This window comes from Bubalus bubalis, chromosome X, assembly GCF_019923935.1.
Source record: "Bubalus bubalis isolate 160015118507 breed Murrah chromosome X, NDDB_SH_1, whole genome shotgun sequence".
Lineage (NCBI taxonomy): Eukaryota > Metazoa > Chordata > Mammalia > Artiodactyla > Bovidae > Bubalus > Bubalus bubalis.
This window is the reverse complement of record NC_059181.1, coordinates 8,438,064-8,444,812: the sequence shown is the minus strand read 5'-3', so window position 1 is coordinate 8,444,812 and position 6,749 is coordinate 8,438,064. Positions and strand designations below refer to the sequence as shown.

At 39.0% G+C, this 6,749-nt stretch overlaps 1 pseudogene; it reads left to right on the top strand.

Annotated features, from left to right (window-relative positions):
• Positions 1–5,390: 5,390 nt before the first annotated feature.
• Positions 5,391–6,731, top strand: LOC102397354 (annotated as a pseudogene).
• The last annotated feature ends 18 nt before the right edge of the window (positions 6,732–6,749 follow it).

Here is a 6,749-nt window from a genome sequence, read left to right as displayed (position 1 = left end):
AAATATTACTGTGCAATGTAGGTTAAAAAAAAAACTTATTTTTTAACTGTTTTAGAGTAAATGCCCACCATAAAGTAATTTTAAAACAAAGACAGTTATTTCCCTTATAATTCATGTTTTAAAAAATAATATTCAGAAAACAGGAAAATCAAGCAAAGCTATTGGTGGTGTACTTCCCTCAGGAAAGAAATTATTTTCTGAGCATAAGACCAGGGCAAAGTGAGCAAGTTTTAGAGTAATTCAAACTTGATTCTCAGTCTTGAGCCTTGTTAAAAGAATTCTGAGAGCTGAAATCAAGTAGAGATGGCATGGGAAGCTGGCAAAACAAAACAAAAAAAAAAGACAGACAGTCTTCTAAATTGGTCTCGAATTGGTCAGATGCTGTTAATAAATATTTATTGGGTGCTTATTATGTGTGGAATGTGTGCTTCATGCTGAAGCCAGCCATCATTATACCAGTTTGGAAGTATGCTACCAATTTGGAAGTATGCTCAGCTAGCCTTATAAAATGCCCACTAAACCCATGTAGGCAATAGAAGGCAAAGAAGATTTCTTCTTTCCTTCTGTACTCTTCCTCGACTCCTCTGCAATCTCCCCACCCCTTACTGAGTTATGTTTTCTTCCACAGGAAGCTGTTAGTACTGAGTCAGCATCAGGGGCACTTCAATTGTTTCTGTTTCATCCAGCCATGAACATTCACCCTCCCCCTTCCAACAAAAAACACAACTTTTGCAAGCTGACGAAGTGAAATACAAGGGGTAAAGGGTGGACACGAGCTAAAAGAAGTTATTATCCAGAAGGAATTTATTTTTTTTTTTGAGAATTATCTGTTCCTGCTGTTTGAACTTCAAGCAAAAGATACATATCATATAATTCTTGTATCTGTTTTTCCAATTAATGTCCCTATGAAAAAATCCAACAGAAGTGAATTAATCATGGCATCTTCTCTCTTGAGCTTGGGACTGGAGCTCAGGTTCACCAGCGGTTTTAGTGCTTACTCTGCCCCCCTGGACTTCAGCTGCAGCTTACTGAAGATAGTGACTGTTTAACCAGAACCACAGAGCTATTTGGCACATTGCACATGCTGCGTCTGAAGGAATCATAACTGACTACTCATCTGCCTACAGCTTGACTCTCAGGCAGATGAGTAGCCTGAGAAAGAGCCAGATTATTTGAAAAGTGAGGGTGCTGGCTAACACATTAACTGGGCACTGCCTCCATCTGGGAACACCTAGGGAAGTCCAAAACAGGACAAGGGCATGCTTGCAGGAGAGACTCAATGGTCAGGTTCTGGGGTCCCTTTATTTCTCATCGTGTTCCCTCCAAGTGCTATTCTTCCCTTCCATTTGAAAAGAAATTGTGGTGTTAAAGGATTTTTCAGAAAGAAGAAGGAAACAATCACTTTATATCAGCAAAGGGGTTTTTTTTCTTTGGTTGTGAGAGGGTTTTGCTCATTTTCCTTTAACATTACAGACATCTGTCTCAGATTCTGCTCCAACAATATTGTAATGTCATCAGGGATCAGAACTGGCTTCTGTTGATCAAGGATTCGGAAAGCCCATTTGCAGACGTTAATTCTAAATGGGGGAGGAGCCAGATTTGCATGTTTTAGACCAGAGTTTGCTAATTCTTATGAATTTGAGGAACCCTTTATACCATCAGGAAAATTTCCAAGTCATCATATAATTTTACCTTTGTTTCTAGTATTAGTTGATGGAGCAAATGCTTGTACTAGGAAAAGTGGCTATCATTTCAAAAACAATCTTAAATGATTCTTATTTGATCAGTAACAAGACCTGAAGACCTTTGAAAGTAGTAGTCAATATATTGGAACATCTATTTTTATTCACTATGTAGTCAATACTTGGTGAGCAGAAGGATTAAAGGTCCTTTCACAGAGCAGTCAAAGTTCCTGAGTGTCCACAGTGCACAGATTTGAAAGCAATGACTTAGACAACAAATACTATTAAATAAACAAATGAATGAATAAATACAAAAAATAAATGATGGGGGAAAAAACAAACCTTGACTTATAAGTAAAACAGAAGGAAGCAGATTTCTACTGGTTCTGAAATTAGAATTACTTTGATTGGTAAATGGGAAATTATTTTGTGATAATTCTTGTTACTACCCTGAGTATCTGTGATGAATTTAGGGGTACTTGTTGCTTTGAGGTAATCAAATTGTATTAGTAGAGAAATCAGATAAAAATAAGTCTTCTTTAGAAGTAGATTTTAGCTATTAAAGTGGTTTGTAAAGATGGTTTTATCTTCAGGGATTCAGGAGTACAGAGCATGGAAACATTCATGGCTTTGAGATATAACTTCCAGGAAGGATAGGAATGTCCCAAGTGTCCTGATCAAGGATAGAAGGTAACTTGATGCCTCCTACCGTACCGCCTCTAGTGTTGATGCAATGACGATTACCTATAAGGTGAAAGAGACACCTACTTAAAGAGGGATGGCGGCTCCTCACAGAGCAGTGTTACAGCTAAGAGCAGGCTCACGACTCCTACTTCTCTACCTCCTCATTCAACTCTGAATCATGAATCCCCATCTGGGATCTCTGAGGATGAAGATGGGGCTTCAAGTGCCATTAAATGGAATCTTGAGCCAAGGATAAAGTATCACCTGAATCTTATCTTGGTCCATCCATTCTCTTCTCCTTAAAGTCCTTAAGGTCACTCTGCCCACAGTGGACAATGACAAGGGCAGAAAGGCTTTATTTCTTTTCAGTGAGCCTGTGCCTGAAACTCCAGTGCAGAGCTTTCTAGATAACTAGACAAAAATCCATGACTTAGACCCGGGCTGGGGGTTGAGAGCTCAACCTTCCTCTAATTGCAAAGCACACTTTAATATTTTACCACCCTTATGGAAACTGTATTAGGAATGTAAGGCCAGAGTTTAGAATATCCAACTGTATGTGAGATAGGAAAAAAAAAAGGAAAGGAAGCCAGAGCCCAAAGCCAGATTCTCCTCCATGGAGGCAAGACAGAGAAATACACCTGTATTTTTGACCCTCTAACACACAGGGTGAAATGCACACTGAAGTATCAGAGTCTCAGCCACTCAGATTAGCAACACATGCTTTGGAGAGGACCTACAGAGTAGACAGGAAGCAGGAAGAGATCTCCTTTCTCATTCTAGAAGACCACTGTCCTCTTATGAACTCCACCCTAGAGGATACCTAACTTTGGAAATCACACAATGAAATTTTTTGGCAGATGAAATCTGCTCACAACCCTAATGGCACAAGAAACTGCATGGAAACAGTCTTTGACTTCCTGAAGCAGAAGAAATAATCAGGCTCATGCTGGCATTTGATGAGTTAAGTGAACTGAAGTATGAAGTCTGACAAATTTGTTCATGGAATTTCCTTCAATCAAGAGGAGAAACAAAATCTGTAGGAAGTAAATCTTTGCTTCCTCTCCTACTGCTGTTATTGAAAGAATTATGGAGACCTTTTCATTTTTTGCAGAAAAGCAATGAATTGCCTCTTTTTATTAAAATGGATAAAAGCAGTGTCTAACTCTAAGGAGACAAGAACGTTCTAGAACAGTATTGCCCAGTATGCTATACTTTCCAATATGGTAGCTAGCAGCCATGTGTGATTACTAAACATTTGAAATGTGGCAGTATGGCTGAGGCATGAAATGTTTAATCTTATTTCATTTGAAGTAATTTGATTTTAAATAGCCAAATGTATCTAGAGATGACCATATTGTAACACACAGTTATAGAAGAACTGTTTTATTCATGAGTGCTATATTTTTATGAAATATATCATAGACATAAAAGAATATATAATGTATACAGTTTAAATAATATTGAAATAATTCACATGCCCCCCAACCCTTCCTAAGAAAGAGAATATTACCCAAACCTCTGAAGTTCCCCAAGTGCCCCTCCCCTGCCCAATCCCTTTGTATCCCATCACACCTCCAGAGCTAACTATTATCCTAAATTTTCTGTTCATTGTTCCCTTAGTTTTTTGGTATGTTTTTACCAAAATTTCTGTGCATTCTAGATATTAATCATTTGTCAGTCATATATACTGCAAATATCTTCTCCCTATTTATGGATTGTCTTTTTATTTTATGGTCTATTTACTAAACCGGAATTCTTAATTTCAATGTGGTTAACTTTAGCATATATTTCCTTTGCTTGTGCATTTGTTATTGTTAAAATATCCTCCCCACTGCCAGGGTTGTAACATCTTTCTCTTATATTTTCTTCTTTGTTTTAGTTTTCTGTTTGCCTTTATGTCTTTGATCGATCTGATTTTATTTATGATATAAAACGGGGATACGAATTCATTTCTTTCCATAGAGATAGCTATTCTACTATTAGTTATTGAATAGGTGGATTGTTTGCTCACTTATCTTTCATGCCAACTCTTGTTTAAGTGGGCCGATTCTAGGCCCTCTCTTTTCATGTAGCTTTCATCTCTCTTCATCTTTCCGTGTATCTTTTCATATCTCCTTTGTGTATGAGGGCATAATTCCAGACACTACCTTCTGTTCCACTAGTCTGTTTGTCTACTCCTGAGACAATACAGCCATCTCTTAATTACTACAATGCTGAAATAAAGGAACCAGACAGAAAATAACAACCAATCTATACTTCCATTTACTTTTAAAATTCAAAGCAGAATGCTTCACATTCTCTTCAGTGAGGCATAGAGAAGAGCAAGAGATGAAATCATAGAAATACCAATTTGGGAGTGAGATGGAAGCCACTAGAAGATTTTCAAGTGACATGACCTAGCTTATGTCTTCAAAGTATCACTCTGGAGCTTAATTGAGAATAGACCTTTGTGAGGCAAGAGTGGAAGCAGGAAGACAAACCAGGTCAGAGAAGATAGCAGATAAGACCAGAGTGGAAGCAGTAAATGTAGAGACATGTGGTCAGATTCCAGGTATATTATGAAGACCAGGCTGATCATACTTTCTGATGAATCCATTGTGAGGTATAAGATAGGAGAGGCATCAAAAGAAGAAGAGAGTTATCAAGAGTGATGTATTAGTAAAAAAAAAAAAAAAAAGAATGAAATAATGCCATTTGCAACAACATGGATGGACCTAGAGATTATTATACTAAGTGAAGTAAGATAAATATAAAGACAAAGGTAAATATCATATATCACTTATATGTGGAATCTAAGAAAATTATACAAATGAACTTATGTACAAAACAGTAACAGACTCATAGGCTTCAAAAACAAACTTATGGTTACCAAAGGGGAAGAGGAGGAGGGATAAATATGGAGCTTGGGAGTAACAGATACACACCACTACATATAAAATAGATAAACAACAAGGACCTAGTGTTTTAGCACCTGGAACTGTACTCAATATGTTATGATAACCTGCTTTTCCTGTGGGAGCCACCAGATTGAGAGGAGTGTGGCCTTCTCCTCTCCTCACCATGGCGTGTGCTCATCCATGGATATCAGTGTACTCCGAAAGGGAGGAGTCCTCTGGCAAAAATGTCATTTTGCCTGCTGTGTTCAAGGCTCTCATTTGACCAGATATTGTTAACTTTGTCCACACTAACGTGTGCAAAAATAACAGACAGCCCTATGCTGTCTGTGAATTATCAGGTGATCGAATCAGTGCTGATTCTTGGGGTACTGGCAGATCTGTGGCTCAAATCCCCAGGGTTCGAGGTAGCAGGACTCACCGTTCTGGCCAGGGTGCTTTTGGAAACAGGTGTTGTGGGGGTTGCATGTTTGTGCCAACCAAGACCTGGTGATATTGGCACCTCAGAGTGAATACAGCACAGAAGTGATATGCCACTTGCTCTGCACTGGCTGCGACTGCCTTATCAATGCTGGTCATGGCTAAAGGTTATCGTCTAGAAGAAGCTCCTGAACTTTGTTTGGTGGTTGAAGGCTACAAGAAGACCATGGAGGCTGTTTTGTGTCTCAAGAGACTTAAGGTCTGAAATGATATAAAAAAGCTCTATGCCTCTCAGAGAATGAAAGCTGCCAAAGGTTAGATGAAAAACTGTCACCGTATCCAGCACACGGGACCTTCCATCACTGATAATGAGGATGGTGGTATCATCAAGGCCTTCAGAAACATCCCTGGAGTTACTCTGCTTAATGCAAGCAAACTGAACATTTTGAAACTTGCTCCTGGTAGTCATGTGGGATGTTTCTGCATTTGGACGGGAAATGCTTTCTGCAAGTTAGATGAGCTGTGTGACACTTGACATAAAGCAGCCTCCCTCAAGAGTCACCACAACCTCCCCCATGCACAAGATGCTCAATGCAGACCTTAGCAGGATCTTGAAAAGCCAGAGATCTAAAGAGCCCTCCAAACACCATGCAATAAGATTCATCACAGAGTCCTAAAGAAGAACCCACTGAAAAACCTGACAATCATGTTGAAGCTAACCCCATATGCAAAAATCATGCCAAGAACCACAAAATTTGGATGAATAGGACAGCAGCAGCACTAGAAGCCAAATCGGATGAGAGGAGGGTTCGAGGCAAGAAGCCTGTAGTGGGAAACACAGAAAAGAAGGCTGTTGGCATTAAGGAGGGGAAGAAGACTGGTGGGTATAAAAGCTGCAAGGACCGAGAAACCAGAAGCTAAAAAGAAGCCCACAGGAAAGAAACCCACCATAGAGGAAAAGAAGGCTGCTGCATAAACTTCAATTTGTTTATCACGTAAAGGTCAAATCATTTTGGACAGCTGATTTTGAATAAAGACCTGATCAAAGAGGCAGTAAGAAAAAATATAA